The sequence below is a fragment of the Electrophorus electricus genome, chromosome 1 (assembly GCF_041902795.1).
Source record: "Electrophorus electricus isolate QZ-2024a chromosome 1, ASM4190279v1, whole genome shotgun sequence".
Taxonomy (NCBI): Eukaryota; Metazoa; Chordata; class Actinopteri; order Gymnotiformes; family Gymnotidae; genus Electrophorus; species Electrophorus electricus.
The window spans coordinates 20,083,112-20,102,023 of record NC_137497.1 but is presented as its reverse complement, the minus strand read 5'-3'; the positions used below and the strand labels follow the sequence as shown (position 1 = coordinate 20,102,023).

At 43.4% G+C, this 18,912-nt stretch overlaps 1 pseudogene across 1 annotated transcript in view; it reads left to right on the top strand.

The window, feature by feature from the left end:
* The first annotated feature begins 383 nt into the window (after positions 1 to 383).
* Positions 384 to 18,912, top strand: part of LOC113569178 (NACHT, LRR and PYD domains-containing protein 3-like) — an 81,977-nt pseudogene continuing 63,448 nt past the window's right edge. The window contains exons 1-6 of the transcript XR_014123123.1: positions 384 to 467; positions 3,815 to 3,922; positions 4,036 to 4,182; positions 14,228 to 14,341; positions 17,269 to 17,323; positions 17,944 to 18,148. The product of XR_014123123.1 is annotated as an NACHT, LRR and PYD domains-containing protein 3-like (transcript). The remainder of the gene's footprint in view (positions 468 to 3,814; positions 3,923 to 4,035; positions 4,183 to 14,227; positions 14,342 to 17,268; positions 17,324 to 17,943; positions 18,149 to 18,912) is intronic.

The following is an 18,912-nucleotide window of genomic DNA, read 5'->3' as shown; positions in this document are numbered from 1 at the left end:
ACACACATACACACTCACATGTCATATGCACAACATGCTATGGACGTCCACACACTTACATGTTTATTGTGAGGCTGCTTATCTAAATTACAATCATCTGTAAGTTAGATCTACAAACAAAGTCGTTTGTTAAGTTCCGAAGTGTTCCAACGTGCCGACATAGTGGAGATTTACTCTCAGCGGAGCCGCAAAACAAGTCCGTGTAGGCGGGACTGTGAATCGATTGGCTGTATAGACTGTATAGTGTATGATTGGCTGCAGCAAAATGATGGACAGCTAACTTTGGTTGATGATTGGCTTAACAAAAATGACTGTTATAAGAAATCGGTTGTGTAATCGGCGTCATACGAAAATGATTGACATGTGCTCTAGTTACGCCCACTGGTGTTTCTGTCGTTAGTTCCTTCTCAAGAAAACGAAAGTATTTTCTGTACTGTCGCCATTACGCGCGTTTTAAATATTTCACGGTAAGTTCATCCTATTTGTTAAAATGCGATGTCGGTGCAGTTTAAACAGCGTGTTTTGTAAGTACATAGTTCTGTGTTTAAATCGTAGCTCCACCCAAACGTGGATTAAATGTAAAGATTAAAGTCCTGGTGAAGTTAACGGTACGCATCTAAAATGACGGACACTAAAATGGCCAACGCCAGTACGATCGCACAGTTATATTTTTACAAATATTTAACTGGCTCAGATATACGTTGTCAGTTATTGTAAATCTCGATTTTAAGTCGTAGTTAGTCAGTAATCTTTCCAAATGCTCCCACTTTAAACTCCTCTGGCCTAAACGTAAAGTTGCTGATGTAACGGTTTTTTTACGGTTAGTTTCCTGTTCAATTTAAGCCATTTTTTTTGTGTTGTCCAAATCCTAACTGGACAGTTCAGATTCCCTGTATAGTTAATTATCTGTATTATTAACTATAGTTTGGGATCGGACGGTCAACACTGACGTTTCTACGCTTGTTTGGAGTTTCTGAAGCGCAGCGTTTTAAAACTCTGATCTGAAGTGTGGCGCAAAACGGCCATGTCACGTGACCACGGCTAAACGAAGCTTGTGTTTCTACACAATACAGAACCTGCCGCTCCTGTCTTTGACTGACAGTGTCTGAAACAAACCTGATCACACATCTGACTCAGTCACAAACTCTATTAATACTTACAAGAAAACACACCCAAACTTTGTGGATTTTGTGAGAATAGAGAATTTGAGAGACGGAGAGATTCAGTGTTGTCTAGATAGAAGGTTACTGATAGGACATATTGAGTGATAGGCTAGTGAGAGACATCCAGTGAGCAGTAGGTAGGATAGATATAGTGACATTAATATATAGAAAGTGTATGTAGAGAGAGATGCTCTGGTTTACTGACAGGAGTGATGTGCTGTACATCCACACATTTATATAATGGTAAAAACACCTGTGCATGCCAGCAACATGTGTTCTATGTGAATTCATCTTTTCCAAGACTGAGGAGGTAATTTGGGAAGAGAAGAAGCCCCCAAAACAGCAGAAGAACTAATATTTTATAATATAAATATAAATAATAATAAATATATAAATGTGAGACATTGTTCCTTTATGTTACTTTATTGATCTTCATTATCCATAATCATAATTATCTACATTCACAACACTTCCTTCTGCTGTAGATGAAACCGGTTCCACACAGACAATTCACTAAATAGGTCTGCACTTCATAGAATACGGAGTACATGTGAACCCACACAACCCTACAGAGTACATGTGAACCCACTCAACCCTACAAAGTACATGTGAACCCACACAAACCTACAGAGTGCATGTGAACTCACACAACCCTACAGAGTACATGTGAACCCACACAACCCTACAGAGTACATGTGAACCCACAGAACCCATGTGGTTATTTATCCCAGTAAACATACTGGCATTTTGTTTATAGATTATCTTTCTAAATTTCATGTCTTACACATGAAACTGAAATACCTGGAATTTGAAATACCTTACAGAACACAACTGAAAACAGAAACATCTTTTGTTTCTTTGTTTGTTGTGTGGTGATTGCTCTGAAATATTTATTGATCTTATGTATTGATAACCTGGCATAACCCACCACAATAATATCTATGCAATGTAGTTTAGACTTTGTTGTTTCACAGAATAGAATCATCAAGATGTTAGCAAAGTGGTCACTGTGGAGATCATTGACAGATTGCTTCTGTTCTAAAGGCCCAGAAGTGTTGGAAGAATTATGAGTGAATATTATTTAATTAAATTTTTTCCTTATAATATATTTATCCAGTTAAACTTTGTGTCATTGGCTAAATATCAGTCGATTATCCAGATAAATGTTGTGTCATTAGCTAAAGATATTGGTTGAATATCCAGTTAAACTCTGTGTAATTGGCTAAAGATATCGGTTGTATGGTTGCATGAGTTCAGACGTCATTTCTTGCAGGAAGCAGTGCTGAGTGTTACCCACACAGTAAAACTCTGTTTGTGTTAAACCCAGAGACTCTGTGTTACTGATAAAATGTAAGTCAGGCATCTTCTGTTCATATTGGTGTTTTGTGATGAAAAAAAAAAATGTTAGTTGATGTTTACAGTTACTAACAAGCAGGCATGCTACTCCATGTGCTCTCTGTATAGGTTTAGTTTCACTTTCATGTTTTAGCATATTTCTCCTCTGGTAATACTGTTTCATATCAGCTGGGAGATGTACTTCCTTTGTGTATTAGGACAAAGATACCACCACCTATAGTGTACCGTAAATGTAGTGAACAACTGATGTACACTGATTAAGGACAAAGATACCACCACCTATAGTGTACTGTAAATGTAGTGAACTACTGAAGTACACTGATTAAGGACAAAGATATATAATATTAATTCATTAATACTAGTGGTGCCAATCAATTAAAAATTAATCAAGTTAATCAATAAAAATAGATTAATCATTATTAATCATGAAGTTTAACATTTTAATACAGTATTACAATGCTAGTATTTACTTGTATTTTGGGGGATAAAACAAATACATGTGTAGTGTTGGAATAAATGAATGCATGATACACTGGTTTAAGGATTCTATTTGTTCTTTAACATCTCAGATTAAATGAATAGCAAGGAAGCTGCCATTCAGCACAACGGATGTTGTCTCCTCAGTCATCGTATTATCTGTGGTCACTCCTGTCAGTAATTCAGCCTGGTAAAAATCCATGCGGGATTTATGGGAAGACGCTGGGGTCAAACTTGGAAATATGGTTCATTTGCGTAAAAAAAACAAAGTTAATGTTTTTAAATTGATCATGAGTGTTAAGGCTGACAGCCCTAATAAATACATTTGAAAGCATTCAGATTCCAGTTTCCCACTGTGTGAAAACAATACAGTAGAACCTCTCAGAAAACGCCTCCATCTTCCTCTGTGGCACTTTGAGGACCTTTGGAATGTCTGATTGGGCATCATGGAGATTTATGATTTAAAATGTTTGAAATATTGTGACATAAAACAAATGATGGTGCACAGCTTTATGGGTATAATGTTAATTCTAAATTCATTAAGAATAACTTTTGTGTGTATAACTGTTTTTGTGTATTCAGTGGAATATTTTAATGAAGCCATAACAGTTATTCAGTGGAATATTTTAATGAAGCCATAACAGTCTGTTCAGTATTCTGTCATCATCACTGTTTCAGTTCTCCACCCACCCTGTTAATATCAGTGTTTACGTATGGTTCATGTTTCACATCATGTGTTTTATTTTTAATATGTTGATGTGAGTTTTATCAGGCATTGATTCAGTGTGATTCACTCTGTGTGTATGAACTGTTGACAGGGAGCAGAGAGCAGCATCTCCAGTGTCCAGCTGTGTGTGTGTGAAGAGGAACAACTCCATGATGGAGCCTCATAACTCCAGCAGTGGAGGAGGAACCTCTGACCCAAAGTGAGGAGCTTTCCATCAGCACTTAATCTGAGGAAACAGGAAGAGGGAATATTCAGGATAAATGAGATGTAGTGAAGGATGTAATTACTCAACACTTTCCTCATCTTCATCAGGGTAGAGAGAGCAGAGCCTCCAGCTCCCAGCTGTGCGTCTGTGAAGAGTGAATCACCTCCAGCACCCAGCTGTGTGTCTGTGAAGAGTGATGAGTCCATGGAACCTCCTGCTGTATTCAGTAGTGGACCTGTGACCTCAGTCCTACAGTGAATCACACATTACACACTCAGATTCTTTCATAAGTGGGGTGGATGTGTTCCTCCCAGTGTGTGAGGGAGTGATGTTCCCCCCAATATTACAACAATCATACCCAAGTAAACAATGTCACCATTCTACAGGTCAAACTAATAAGAGGGGTTCACCACAGGTGTGTTTTAGTTTTAGGAGAAAAGGAGTGTGGTATGTTTGTGCAGTTGCTGAAGGGCAGGTGTGGTCTATGTGTGTGTGTGTGTGTGTGTGTGTGTGTGTGTGTGTGTGTGTGTGTGTGTGTGTGTGTGTGTGTGTGTGTGTTTGGTTCGATGGTCTAGCTAAAGGACAGGTGTGTGTGTGTGTGTGTGTGTGTGTGGTATGTTTGTGTAGTTGCTGACAGACAGGTGTGATGTGTGTGTGGTATGTTTGTGTTGCTGAAGGACAGGTGTGTGTGTGTGTGGTATGTTTGTGTAGTCTCTGAAAGACAGGTGTGGTGTGTGTGTGTGTGGTTTGTTTGATGGTCTTGCTGAAGGAGAGGTGTGGTGTGTGTGAGTGGTATGATTGTGTAGTTGCTTAAGGAGAGGTGTGATGTGTGTGTGTGTGGGATATTTGTGTTGCTGAAGGACAGGTGTGTGTGTGTGTGTGTGTGTGTGTGTGTGTGTGTGTGTGTGTGTGTAATTGCTGAAGGACAGGTGTGATATGTGTGTGGTATGTTTGTGTAGTTGCTGAAGGACAGGTGTGATGTGTGTGGTATGTTTGTGTAGTCTCTGAAAGACAGGTGTGGTGTGTGTGTGGTTTGTTTGATGGTCTTGCTGAAGGAGAGGTGTGGTGTGTGTGAGTGGTATGATTGTGTAGTTGCTTAAGGAGAGGTGTGATGTGTGTGTGTGTGTGTGTGGGATATTTGTGTTGCTGAAGGACAGTGGTATGTTTGAGTAGTTGCTGAAGGATGTGTATGTGTGTGTCTGTGTGTTTTTGTGTAGTTCCTGACGGACAGGTGTGTGTGTGTGTGTGTATGTGTGTGTGTGTGTTTGTGAGTGGTATGTTTGTGTAGTTGCTGAAGGCCAGGTGTGTTTGTGTGTGTGTGTGTGTGTGTGTGTGTGTGTGTGTGTGTGTGTGCTGCTGAAGTACAGGTTTGATGTGTATGGTATCTTTGCATTCCTGAAGGACAGGTGTGATGTGTTTGTGTTCCTGAAGGATGTGTGTGTGTGTGTGTGTGTGTGTGTGTGTGTGTGTATGTATGTGTGTGTGTGTGTGTGTGTGTGTGTGTGTGTGTGTGTGTGTTGCTAAAGGACAGGTGTGATGTGTGGTATGTTTTTGTAGTTGCTGAAGGAGAGGTGTGATGTGCGTGTGTGTGTGTGTGTGTGTCTGTGTGGTATGTTTGTATAGTTGCTGAAGGGCAGGTGTGTTTGTGTGTGTGTGTGTGTGTTGCTTAAGTATAGGTGTCTGTGTTTGTGTGTTGTTTAAGTACAGGTTTGATGTGTATGGTATCTTTATGTTCCTGAAGAACAGGTGTGATGTGTGTGTGTTCCTGAAGGACGTGTGTGTGTGTGTGTGTTCCTGAAGCACAGGTGTCTGTGTGTGTATGTGTGTGTGTGTGTGTGAGTGTGTGGTTGTGTGGTTGCTGAAGGACAGGCCTGTTGTGTGTGTGTGTGTGTGTGTGTGTGTTGGTGAAGGACAGGTGTGTTCGTGTATGTGTGTGTGGTATGTTTGTGTAGTTGCTGAAGGGTGTGTGTGTGTGTGTGTGTGTGTGTGGTATGTTTGTGTAGTTGCTAAAGGACAGGTTTGATCTGTGTGTTTGTGTGTGTGTGTGTGTGTTCGTGTATGTGTGTGTGGTATGTTTGTGTAGTTGCTGAAGGGCAGGTGTGGTCTGTGTGTGTGTGTGTGTGTGTGTGTGTGTGTGTGTGTGTGTGTGTGTTTGGTTCGATGGTCTAGCTAAAGGACAGGTGTGTGTGTGTGTGTGTGTGTGTGGTATGTTTGTGTAGTTGCTGACAGACAGGTGTGATGTGTGTGTGGTATGTTTGTGTTGCTGAAGGACAGGTGTGTGTGTGTGTGGTATGTTTGTGTAGTCTCTGAAAGACAGGTGTGGTGTGTGTGTGTGTGGTTTGTTTGATGGTCTTGCTGAAGGAGAGGTGTGGTGTGTGTGAGTGGTATGATTGTGTAGTTGCTTAAGGAGAGGTGTGATGTGTGTGTGTGTGGGATATTTGTGTTGCTGAAGGACAGGTGTGTGTGTGTGTGTGTGTGTGTGTGTGTGTGTGTGTGTGTGTGTGTGTGTGTGTGTGTGTGTAATTGCTGAAGGACAGGTGTGATATGTGTGTGGTATGTTTGTGTAGTTGCTGAAGGACAGGTGTTATGTGTGCGGTATGTTTGTGTAGTCTCTGAAAGACAGGTGTGGTGTGTGTGTGGTTTGTTTGATGGTCTTGCTGAAGGAGAGGTGTGGTGTGTGTGAGTGGTATGATTGTGTAGTTGCTTAAGGAGAGGTGTGATGTGTGTGTGTGTGTGGGATATTTGTGTTGCTGAAGGACAGGTGTGTGTGTGTGTGTGTGTGTGTGTGTGTGTGTAATTGCTGAAGGACAGGTGTGATATGTGTGTGGTATGTTTGTGTAGTTGCTGAAGGATGTGTGTGTGTGTCTGTGTGTTTTTGTGTAGTTCCTGACGGACAGGTGTGTGTGTGTGTGTGTGTGTGTGTGTGTGTGTGTGTGTGTGTGTGTGTGTGTGTGCTGCTGAAGTACAGGTTTGATGTGTATGGTATCTTTGCATTCCTGAAGGACAGGTGTGATGTGTTTGTGTTCCTGAAGGATGTGTGTGTGTGTGTGTGTGTATGTATGTGTGTGTGTGTGTGTGTGTGTGTGTGTGTGTGTGTGTGTGTGTGTGTGTGTGTGTGTGTGTGTGTTGCTAAAGGACAGGTGTGATGTGTGTTATGTTTGTGTAGTTGCTGAAGGACAGGTGTGCTGTGTGTGTGTGTGTGTGTGTGTGTGTGTGTGTGTGGTATGTTTTTGTAGTTGCTGAAGGAGAGGTGTGATGTGCGTGTGTGTGTGTGTGTGTGTGTGTGTGTGGTATGTTTGTATAGTTGCTGAAGGGCAGGTGTGTTTGTGTGTGTGTGTGTGTGTTGCTTAAGTATAGGTGTCTGTGTTTGTGTGTTGTTTAAGTACAGGTTTGATGTGTATGGTATCTTTATGTTCCTGAAGAACAGGTGTGATGTGTGTGTGTTCCTGAAGGACGTGTGTGTGTGTGTGTGTTCCTGAAGCACAGGTGTCTGTGTGTGTATGTGTGTGTGTGTGTGTGAGTGTGTGGTTGTGTGGTTGCTGAAGGACAGGCCTGTTGTGTGTGTGTGTGTGTGTGTGTGTGTGTTGGTGAAGGACAGGTGTGTTCGTGTATGTGTGTGTGGTATGTTTGTGTAGTTGCTGAAGGGTGTGTGTGTGTGTGTGTGTGTGTGGTATGTTTGTGTAGTTGCTAAAGGACAGGTTTGATCTGTGTGTTTGTGTGTGTGTGTGTGTGTGTTCGTGTATGTGTGTGTGGTATGTTTGTGTAGTTGCTGAAGGGCAGGTGTGGTCTATGTGTGTGTGTGTGTGTGTGTGTGTGTGTGTGTGTGTGTGTGTGTGTGTGTGTGTGTTTGGTTCGATGGTCTAGCTAAAGGACAGGTGTGTGTGTGTGTGTGTGTGTGTGTGGTATGTTTGTGTAGTTGCTGACAGACAGGTGTGATGTGTGTGTGGTATGTTTGTGTTGCTGAAGGACAGGTGTGTGTGTGTGTGGTATGTTTGTGTAGTCTCTGAAAGACAGGTGTGGTGTGTGTGTGTGTGGTTTGTTTGATGGTCCTGCTGAAGGAGAGGTGTGGTGTGTGTGAGTAGTATGATTGTGTAGTTGCTTAAGGAGAGGTGTGATGTGTGTGTGTGTGGGATATTTGTGTTGCTGAAGGACAGGTGTGTGTGTGTGTGTGTGTGTGTGTGTGTGTGTGTGTGTGTGTGTGTGTGTGTAATTGCTGAAGGACAGGTGTGATATGTGTGTGGTATGTTTGTGTAGTTGCTGAAGGACAGGTGTGATGTGTGTGGTATGTTTGTGTAGTCTCTGAAAGACAGGTGTGGTGTGTGTGTGGTTTGTTTGATGGTCTTGCTGAAGGAGAGGTGTGGTGTGTGTGAGTGGTATGATTGTGTAGTTGCTTAAGGAGAGGTGTGATGTGTGTGTGTGTGTGTGTGGGATATTTGTGTTGCTGAAGGACAGGTGTGTGTGTGTGTGTGTGTGTGTGTGTGTGTGTAATTGCTGAAGGACAGGTGTGATATGTGTGTGGTATGTTTGTGTAGTTGCTGAAGGATGTGTGTGTGTGTCTGTGTGTTTTTGTGTAGTTCCTGATGGACAGGTGTGTGTGTGTGTGTGTGTGTGTGTGTGTGTGAACTTGCTGAAGGACAGGTGTGATGTGTGTGTGGTATGTTTGTGTAGTTGCTGAAGGACAGGTGTGATGTGTGTGTGGTATGTTTGAGTAGTTGCTGAAGGATGTGTATGTGTGTGTCTGTGTGTTTTTGTGTAGTTCCTGACAGACAGGTGTGTGTGTGTGTGTGTGTGTATGTGTGTGTGTGTGTTTGTGAGTGGTATGTTTGTGTAGTTGCTGAAGGCCAGGTGTGTTTGTGTGTGTGTGTGTGTGTGTGTGTGCTGCTGAAGTACAGGTTTGATGTGTATGGTATCTTTGCATTCCTGAAGGACAGGTGTGATGTGTTTGTGTTCCTGAAGGATGTGTGTGTGTGTGTGTGTGTATGTATGTGTGTGTGTGTGTGTGTGTGTGTGTGTGTGTGTGTGTGTGTGTGTGTGTGTGTGTGTGTGTTGCTAAAGGACAGGTGTGATGTGTGTTATGTTTGTGTAGTTGCTGAAGGACAGGTGTGCTGTGTGTGTGTGTGTGTGTGTGTGTGTGTGTGTGTGGTATGTTTTTGTAGTTGCTGAAGGAGAGGTGTGATGTGCGTGTGTGTGTGTGTGTGTGTGTGTGGTATGTTTGTATAGTTGCTGAAGGGCAGGTGTGTTTGTGTGTGTGTGTGTGTGTTGCTTAAGTATAGGTGTCTGTGTTTGTGTGTTGTTTAAGTACAGGTTTGATGTGTATGGTATCTTTATGTTCCTGAAGAACAGGTGTGATGTGTGTGTGTTCCTGAAGGACGTGTGTGTGTGTGTGTGTTCCTGAAGCACAGGTGTCTGTGTGTGTATGTGTGTGTGTGTGTGTGTGAGTGTGTGGTTGTGTGGTTGCTGAAGGACAGGCCTGTTGTGTGTGTGTGTGTGTGTGTGTGTGTTGGTGAAGGACAGGTGTGTTCGTGTATGTGTGTGTGGTATGTTTGTGTAGTTGCTGAAGGGTGTGTGTGTGTGTGTGTGTGGTATGTTTGTGTAGTTGCTAAAGGACAGGTTTGATCTGTGTGTTTGTGTGTGTGTGTGTGTGTGTTCGTGTATGTGTGTGTGGTATGTTTGTGTAGTTGCTGAAGGGCAGGTGTGGTCTATGTGTGTGTGTGTGTGTGTGTGTGTGTGTGTGTGTGTGTGTGTGTGTGTGTGTGTGTTTGGTTCGATGGTCTAGCTAAAGGACAGGTGTGTGTGTGTGTGTGTGTGTGTGTGTGTGTGTGTGTGTGTGTGTGTGTGTGTGTGTGTGTAATTGCTGAAGGACAGGCCTGTTGTGTGTGTGTGTGTGTGTGTGTGTGTTGGTGAAGGACAGGTGTGTTCGTGTATGTGTGTGTGGTATGTTTGTGTAGTTGCTGAAGGGTGTGTGTGTGTGTGTGTGGTATGTTTGTGTAGTTGCTAAAGGACAGGTTTGATCTGTGTGTTTGTGTGTGTGTGTGTGTGTGTTCGTGTATGTGTGTGTGGTATGTTTGTGTAGTTGCTGAAGGGCAGGTGTGGTCTATGTGTGTGTGTGTGTGTGTGTGTGTGTGTGTGTGTTTGGTTCGATGGTCTAGCTAAAGGACAGGTGTGTGTGTGTGTGTGTGTGTGTGTGTGTGTGTGTGTGTGGTATGTTTGTGTAGTTGCTGACAGACAGGTGTGATGTGTGTGTGGTATGTTTGTGTTGCTGAAGGACAAGTGTGTGTGTGTGTGGTATGTTTGTGTAGTCTCTGAAAGACAGGTGTGGTGTGTGTGTGTGTGGTTTGTTTGATGGTCTTGCTGAAGGAGAGGTGTGGTGTGTGTGAGTGGTATGATTGTGTAGTTGCTTAAGGAGAGGTGTGATGTGTGTGTGTGTGGGATATTTGTGTTGCTGAAGGACAGGTGTGTGTGTGTGTGTGTGTGTGTGTGTGTGTGTGTGTGTGTGTGTGTAATTGCTGAAGGACAGGTGTGATATGTGTGTGGTATGTTTGTGTAGTTGCTGAAGGACAGGTGTGATGTGTGTGGTATGTTTGTGTAGTCTCTGAAAGACAGGTGTGGTGTGTGTGTGGTTTGTTTGATGGTCTTGCTGAAGGAGAGGTGTGGTGTGTGTGAGTGGTATGATTGTGTAGTTGCTTAAGGAGAGGTGTGATGTGTGTGTGTGTGTGTGGGATATTTGTGTTGCTGAAGGACAGGTGTGTGTGTGTGTGTGTGTGTGTGTGTGTGTGTGTGTGTAATTGCTGAAGGACAGGTGTGATATGTGTGTGGTATGTTTGTGTAGTTGCTGAAGGATGTGTGTGTGTGTGTCTGTGTGTTTTTGTGTAGTTCCTGACGGACAGGTGTGTGTGTGTGTGTGTGTGTGTGTGTGTGTGTGTGAACTTGCTGAAGGACAGGTGTGATGTGTGTGTGGTATGTTTGTGTAGTTGCTGAAGGACAGGTGTGATGTGTGTGTGGTATGTTTGAGTAGTTGCTGAAGGATGTGTATGTGTGTGTCTGTGTGTTTTTGTGTAGTTCCTGACGGACAGGTGTGTGTGTGTGTATGTGTGTGTGTGTGTGTTTGTGAGTGGTATGTTTGTGTAGTTGCTGAAGGCCAGGTGTGTTTGTGTGTGTGTGTGTGTGTGTGTGTGTGTGTGTGCTGCTGAAGTACAGGTTTGATGTGTATGGTATCTTTGCATTCCTGAAGGACAGGTGTGATGTGTTTGTGTTCCTGAAGGATGTGTGTGTGTGTGTGTATGTATGTGTGTGTGTGTGTGTGTGTGTGTGTGTGTGTGTGTGTGTGTGTGTGTGTGTGTTGCTAAAGGACAGGTGTGATGTGTGTTATGTTTGTGTAGTTGCTGAAGGACAGGTGTGCTGTGTGTGTGTGTGTGTGTGTGTGTGTTTGTGTGGTATGTTTTTGTAGTTGCTGAAGGAGAGGTGTGATGTGCGTGTGTGTGTGTGTGTGTGTGTGTGTGTGTGTGGTATGTTTGTATAGTTGCTGAAGGGCAGGTGTGTTTGTGTGTGTGTGTGTGTGTTGCTTAAGTATAGGTGTCTGTGTTTGTGTGTTGTTTAAGTACAGGTTTGATGTGTATGGTATCTTTATGTTCCTGAAGAACAGGTGTGATGTGTGTGTGTTCCTGAAGGACGTGTGTGTGTGTGTTCCTGAAGCACAGGTGTCTGTGTGTGTATGTGTGTGTGTGTGTGAGTGTGTGGTTGTGTGGTTGCTGAAGGACAGGCCTGTTGTCTGTGTGTGTGTGTGTGTGTGTGTGTGTGTGTGTGTGTGTGTGTTGGTGAAGGACAGGTGTGTTCGTGTCTGTGTGTGTGGTATGTTTGTGTAGTTGCTGAAGGGTGTGTGTGTGTGTGTGTGTGTGTGGTATGTTTGTGTAGTTGCTAAAGGACAGGTTTGATCTGTGTGTTTGTGTGTGTGTGTGTGTGTGTTCGTGTATGTGTGTGTGGTATGTTTGTGTAGTTGCTGAAGGGCAGGTGTGGTCTATGTGTGTGTGTGTGTGTGTGTGTGTGTGTGTGTGTGTGTGTGTGTGTGTGTTTGGTTCGATGGTCTAGCTAAAGGACAGGTGTGTGTGTGTGTGTGTGTGTGTGTGTGTGTGTGGTATGTTTGTGTAGTTGCTGACAGACAGGTGTGATGTGTGTGTGGTATGTTTGTGTTGCTGAAGGACAAGTGTGTGTGTGTGTGGTATGTTTGTGTAGTCTCTGAAAGACAGGTGTGGTGTGTGTGTGTGTGGTTTGTTTGATGGTCTTGCTGAAGGAGAGGTGTGGTGTGTGTGAGTGGTATGATTGTGTAGTTGCTTAAGGAGAGGTGTGATGTGTGTGTGTGTGGGATATTTGTGTTGCTGAAGGACAGGTGTGTGTGTGTGTGTGTGTGTGTGTGTGTGTATGTATGTGTGTGTGTGTGTGTGTGTGTGTGTGTGTGTGTGTAATTGCTGAAGGACAGGTGTGATATGTGTGTGGTATGTTTGTGTAGTTGCTGAAGGACAGGTGTGATGTGTGTGGTATGTTTGTGTAGTCTCTGAAAGACAGGTGTGGTGTGTGTGTGGTTTGTTTGATGGTCTTGCTGAAGGAGAGGTGTGGTGTGTGTGAGTGGTATGATTGTGTAGTTGCTTAAGGAGAGGTGTGATGTGTGTGTGTGTGTGTGGGATATTTGTGTTGCTGAAGGACAGGTGTGTGTGTGTGTGTGTGTGTGTGTGTGTGTGTAATTGCTGAAGGACAGGTGTGATATGTGTGTGGTATGTTTGTGTAGTTGCTGAAGGATGTGTGTGTGTGTGTCTGTGTGTTTTTGTGTAGTTCCTGACGGACAGGTGTGTGTGTGTGTGTGTGTGTGTGTGTGTGTGTGAACTTGCTGAAGGACAGGTGTGATGTGTGTGTGGTATGTTTGTGTAGTTGCTGAAGGACAGGTGTGATGTGTGTGTGGTATGTTTGAGTAGTTGCTGAAGGATGTGTATGTGTGTGTCTGTGTGTTTTTGTGTAGTTCCTGACGGACAGGTGTGTGTGTGTGTATGTGTGTGTGTGTGTGTTTGTGAGTGGTATGTTTGTGTAGTTGCTGAAGGCCAGGTGTGTTTGTGTGTGTGTGTGTGTGTGTGTGTGTGTGTGTGCTGCTGAAGTACAGGTTTGATGTGTATGGTATCTTTGCATTCCTGAAGGACAGGTGTGATGTGTTTGTGTTCCTGAAGGATGTGTGTGTGTGTGTGTATGTATGTGTGTGTGTGTGTGTGTGTGTGTGTGTGTGTGTGTGTGTGTGTGTGTGTGTGTTGCTAAAGGACAGGTGTGATGTGTGTTATGTTTGTGTAGTTGCTGAAGGACAGGTGTGCTGTGTGTGTGTGTGTGTGTGTGTGTGTTTGTGTGGTATGTTTTTGTAGTTGCTGAAGGAGAGGTGTGATGTGCGTGTGTGTGTGTGTGTGTGTGTGTGTGTGTGTGGTATGTTTGTATAGTTGCTGAAGGGCAGGTGTGTTTGTGTGTGTGTGTGTGTGTTGCTTAAGTATAGGTGTCTGTGTTTGTGTGTTGTTTAAGTACAGGTTTGATGTGTATGGTATCTTTATGTTCCTGAAGAACAGGTGTGATGTGTGTGTGTTCCTGAAGGACGTGTGTGTGTGTGTGTTCCTGAAGCACAGGTGTCTGTGTGTGTATGTGTGTGTGTGTGTGTGAGTGTGTGGTTGTGTGGTTGCTGAAGGACAGGCCTGTTGTCTGTGTGTGTGTGTGTGTGTGTGTGTGTGTGTGTGTTGGTGAAGGACAGGTGTGTTCGTGTATGTGTGTGTGGTATGTTTGTGTAGTTGCTGAAGGGTGTGTGTGTGTGTGTGTGTGTGTGTGTGGTATGTTTGTGTAGTTGCTAAAGGACAGGTTTGATCTGTGTGTTTGTGTGTGTGTGTGTGTGTGTTCGTGTATGTGTGTGTGGTATGTTTGTGTAGTTGCTGAAGGACAGGTGTGATGTGTGTGTGTTCCTGAAGGACATGTGTGTCTGTGTGTTTTTGTGTGTGTTCCTCAAGCACAGGTGTCTGTGTGTGTGTGTGTGTGTGTGTGTGTGTGTGTGTGTGTGTGTGTGTGGTTGTGGTATGTTTGTGTAGTTCCTGACGGACAAGTGTGTGTGTGTGTGTGTGTGTGTGTGTGTGTGTGTGTGTGTGTGGTTCATTTGTGTTGCTGAAGGACAGGTGTTTCTAATGAAGTGTACAGTCAGTGCAGGTACCAGGTGGAGTTGATTGGGTAAGAATGTTGTGGGTGTATTTTTGTTCCCTAATGTGATTTATTTTCCCTATTCAATATCATCAGGATGGGGAGTGAGAGAGCAGTAAATCCAGCACCCAGCTGTGTGTCTATGAAGAGTGACTGGTCCATGGAGCCTCCTCCTCTATTCAGCAGTGAACCTGTGACCTCAGTCCTACGGTGAGTGACACATTACACACTCAGATTCTTTCATAAGTGGGGTGGATGTGTTCCTCCCAGTGTGTGAGGGAGTGAAGTTCCCCCAATATTACAACAATAATACCCCAGTAAACAATGTCACCATTCTACAGGTCAAACTAATAAGAGGGGTTCACCACAGGTGTGTTTTAGTTTTAGGAGAAAAGGAGGAAGAAATTCAGCATCATCTACCCACACACACATTCTCCAACTATCTCTTACTTGTAACTGATGGCTCGCAATGCCAGCAAGCTGCCACCAGAGGGAGGCCATGAGCTGGGAGTTAATCAGTGCTCATTAGTCTGATCTCTCACAGATGCCGCACCCCTATATAACTACTTCACTAAGGACTCTATGAAGCCTTGGTGTGTGGGTATTTTTTCAAGTAGAAAGTTCCCAACAAGAGTCTCCTGTCATCTTTCTTCATTCATGTCTGTGTTGTCTTGTTTCTTCTGGGCAGAGTCCCTCTCCATCAGTTGTTTATTAGGAGGAGAAATGTCCTGTAGCAGGAGGTGTCCCTGTGTGTTTGTTGTCTGTCTTAGTTGCTTGTCTTTTGTTCTGTGTTCATTTCCTGCTGTGTTTGGGGAGAGAAACAGAGTGTCCTGAGTCTACCACACACACGTAGTGGTTAGAGCTGCATCACCGCACTAGTGCAGACGCTGGTTTGATTCTCGGACCAGACAAGTCACTTTGTTTTTCATCAGAAGTGGCTGAGGGTTTTCTGGCCCTTAAACATCCCTTCACTGCTGAACTCTTTTGTTTGTTTGTATTATTAAACAGTAAAAACACTCACTATGTCTCCACTAAGCACTTCACTCCCCATCACTCCTCATCACTCCATCACTCCTCACTCCTTCTTCCCAGTAGTGTAGGGGGTAGAACAGTGTGGTCTTGCTCACCCACTCCTTCAGGTCAAACCCTCTCAGTTGTTGGTTTCCTGTTCAGTTGTGTTTTACCTCTTTTGTCCCCTTCCCTGTTCCACCTCAAATGTGTTTGGGTCCATCTAGGAGGTCCTGCTTACCTGAACAGGTGGGACAGTCCAGTTCTGTGATACTGACACTATAGTAAAGCAATAGTGGTGGTTCTGGTGTCATTAGTTTTAGAAACTGTTACATGCAGGTGGATGAGACGTCAGGATACAATTGCTGAGGACATTTATTAGGTCTCAGGAATCACTGTCATAACAGGAAGAACCACACAGGACACAAACAGACTGGGGTAATAAAGAACCACACAGGACACAGACAGACTGGGGTAATAAAGAACCACACAGGACACAGACAGACTGGGGTAATAGAGAACCACACAGGACACAGACAGACTAGGGTAATAAAGAACCACACAGGACACAGACCAAATGGGGTAATAGAGAACCACACAGGACACAGAGAGACTGGAGTAATAAAGAACTGCACAGGACACAGACAGACTGGGGTAATAAAGAACCACACAGGACACAGACCAAATGGAGTAATAGAGAACCACACAGGACACAGAGAGACTGGAGTAATAAAGAACTGCACAGGACGCAAACAGACTGGGGTAATAAAGAACCACGCAGGACACAGACAGACTGGGGTAATAAAGAACCACACAGGACACAGACAGACTGGGGTAATAAAGAATCACACAGGACACAGACAGACTGGGATAATAAATACATTACAGAAAGGAGGAAGTTTAGCTAGTATTATCTACCATATCAGTTAACTCTATCCAGGCATGTAACTTTTATTGTGGAGTCTGTGGAAATGGAGACCCCCAGCCAATTGAACACATAACATTTAAAGTATTCATAAATGATCCGCAGCTGATCTCAGACCTGTGTTGGTTTTGTAGCACCACAGCAGGTTCAGTAAGATGAGGAACTGCACCAAACTCAGTCCCACAGCCATACCAACCAGAACCAAGAGAGGAGGAATCACCAACTGATCTCATGGCAACTGAACAAAGCACTTGAATCACAAAATGATTTCTTACATGTTTGATCTATTCTGTCTTTTAAATTGGTTGTTAAGAAACATTTAAATTCACTGTTTTCTGACCCCTGAGACCCAGCTGTGTGGTGACTCTCCTCTCTCTGGGTGTTTACAGTAGTAGACACCCTCATCTGACTTTGAGACAGTACGGATGGTCATTTCTCCTGCAGTCTGGGTCTGGATGAGTGATCCATCTTTATATAAATCAGCTCTGAGGTGTGATGTGATAGTGGGGTGAAGTAAACAGTGTAGAGTCAGAGGATCTCCTTCAGTCACAGGATGGACAAACTTTCCAGAATCACACCACCATCTAGACCAGAGAAAACACTTTACACATCTGTTACAGAGAGAAGGATTCCAGCATGAACACTGAATATTACATATCAGGTTTGGGACACAGAATATAAATGCAATACACCCAATATTTGTAAAGTAGAATAATGTCACACACACACACACACAGAGAGAGAAAGAGTAACAGCTTTCTTTATGAACCCTCACCCTGGTTCTTGGTCAGTATCTGATAGTTCTGATAGTGTCCACCATGGACACATCCTGTCAGGACGCTTCACCCCGATTATCCTGCCTGCTGCCCCACAGCTGCTCTGTTACACCACTCTTTCTGTTCTGGTGCCCTCTGTTCTGTGTGGATGGGGTGCATATAATTGTTTATGTTCCAGTGTTCATTTTCTTGTGTTCATTTCCCAGTATCTGGTGAAGCACCATTCACATAAACATTATTCTACATCACCAGAGTGAGGGCCAGGGGCAGCTTCTCTGGTTATTCTGCTCTACTGTCAGTACAGTGTTTGGGTTGAAGCCATGTATCACATCATCATCAGCATCATGTACACAACCATGAATTTCACTTGGATTCATGTTTATAAACTGTAGATTATCCATTAAAGTCTTTGTTTTGTTTGTCCACAGTGACCAGAAGAAGCCTGTAAACATTTCTAAAGAAAAGCTGGAGTCAGTATTCAAGGTGTGTAAGTGTGTGTGTGTGTGTGTGTGTGTGTGTGTGAGTGTGTGTGTGTGTGTGTGTGAGTGTGTGTGTGTGTGTGTGTGAGTGTGAGTGTGTGAGTGTGAGTGTGTGTGTGTGAGTGTGTGTGTGTGTGTGTGTGTGAGTGTGAGTGTGAGTGTGTGAGTGTGTGTGTGTGTGTATATGTGTGTGTGTGTGTGTGTGTGTGTGTGTGTGTGTGTGTGTGTGTGTGTGTGTGTGTGTGTGTGTGTGTGTGTGTGTGTGTGTGTGTGTGTGTGTGTGTGTGTGTGTGTGTGAGGGGGAAGGGTCTTTATCATTAGAGTGTGTTTAGATCACAGATCATGATGAGACTCTGTGGTTTACTGGTTCATGCTTTACTTTAATGGCTTTTTGTAATTTAACTGATAATGAACGAAACTCAAACTTCACAAACTATTCTAACTTTCTAAAATTAACTAACATTTAAACTTTAAGATAATGTGATGCTTATGTTCTTTTATAAACCATAATGTGCACATGACCACCCAATCCCACTCAGTTCAGTCCTCTCTTCTGTTTAATGGATTATTATGTGTTAAAATCATCTGTATATAACACTAGTTTTACTGATACTGTTTATTCAGGAGCTGGAGGACAAAATCATCTCTCTGGTGAAGAATGAGCTGAAGAGATTTAAGAATCTACTGAGCTCAGATTACCCAGCATGCACTGAGAGACAGGTGGAGGATGAGGAGGATCAGAGCAGTGTCAGAGAGGGGGCGCTGGAGATCACACTGCACGTCCTGAGGAAGATGAACCAGAAAGACCTCGCTAACACACTACTGAGCAGTAAGAGTTCTGGGTCATGACATTATTACATTTAGCAGGTGCTTTTAATGAAGGAAAATAAATACTTACAATTGTGAGTACAATTCAAGCAATTGAGGGTTAATGGTCTTGCTCATGTGCCCAACAGTGGCAACTTTGTAGTGGTGGGGCTTGAACTGACAACCTTCTGATTGTTAGTCCAGTACATTAACTGCTGGACTATGTGTCATGTGTTTGCAGAATGCTGACGTTTTGCGGATACATTGTTATTCTTTAGGGCTGAGATTTAATTTGACCAATGAGATTTGACCACAAATCACTGGCAGATGTAAAAAATTTTTTTTCTATGTCCACATACAACCCCCCCCCCAAAGTATCCAAGTATATGTTCATGAATGACTCATATGAGAGTTTGGATACAATTGCAATCAAGTTTACTCAAGTGGAATAGTTGAAGTGGTCAGACACTATTTAATGTTAAAAGCATCACTTAAAATAAAGTGTCACTTTATTCTTTGGAACTGAGATTGGAACACAGGTCCTATCTCACAGATCACAGGTTGTTTCCCCCCACACTCCTTGTGTGTGTGGTGGAACCTCAGCTGATTTCTAACTACTGACCATTCAGTGCTATTGATAACCAGTAAATATTATCAACAAAATAATGTATAATACAATGTCCATTGAAATCTTGAAATCTAAGGCTGTCAGTCCCTGAATTGACTAAGATTTACCACTGGACGTTTCATGCCCAATCTAGCAGGAATAAACAATCTATTTATAAT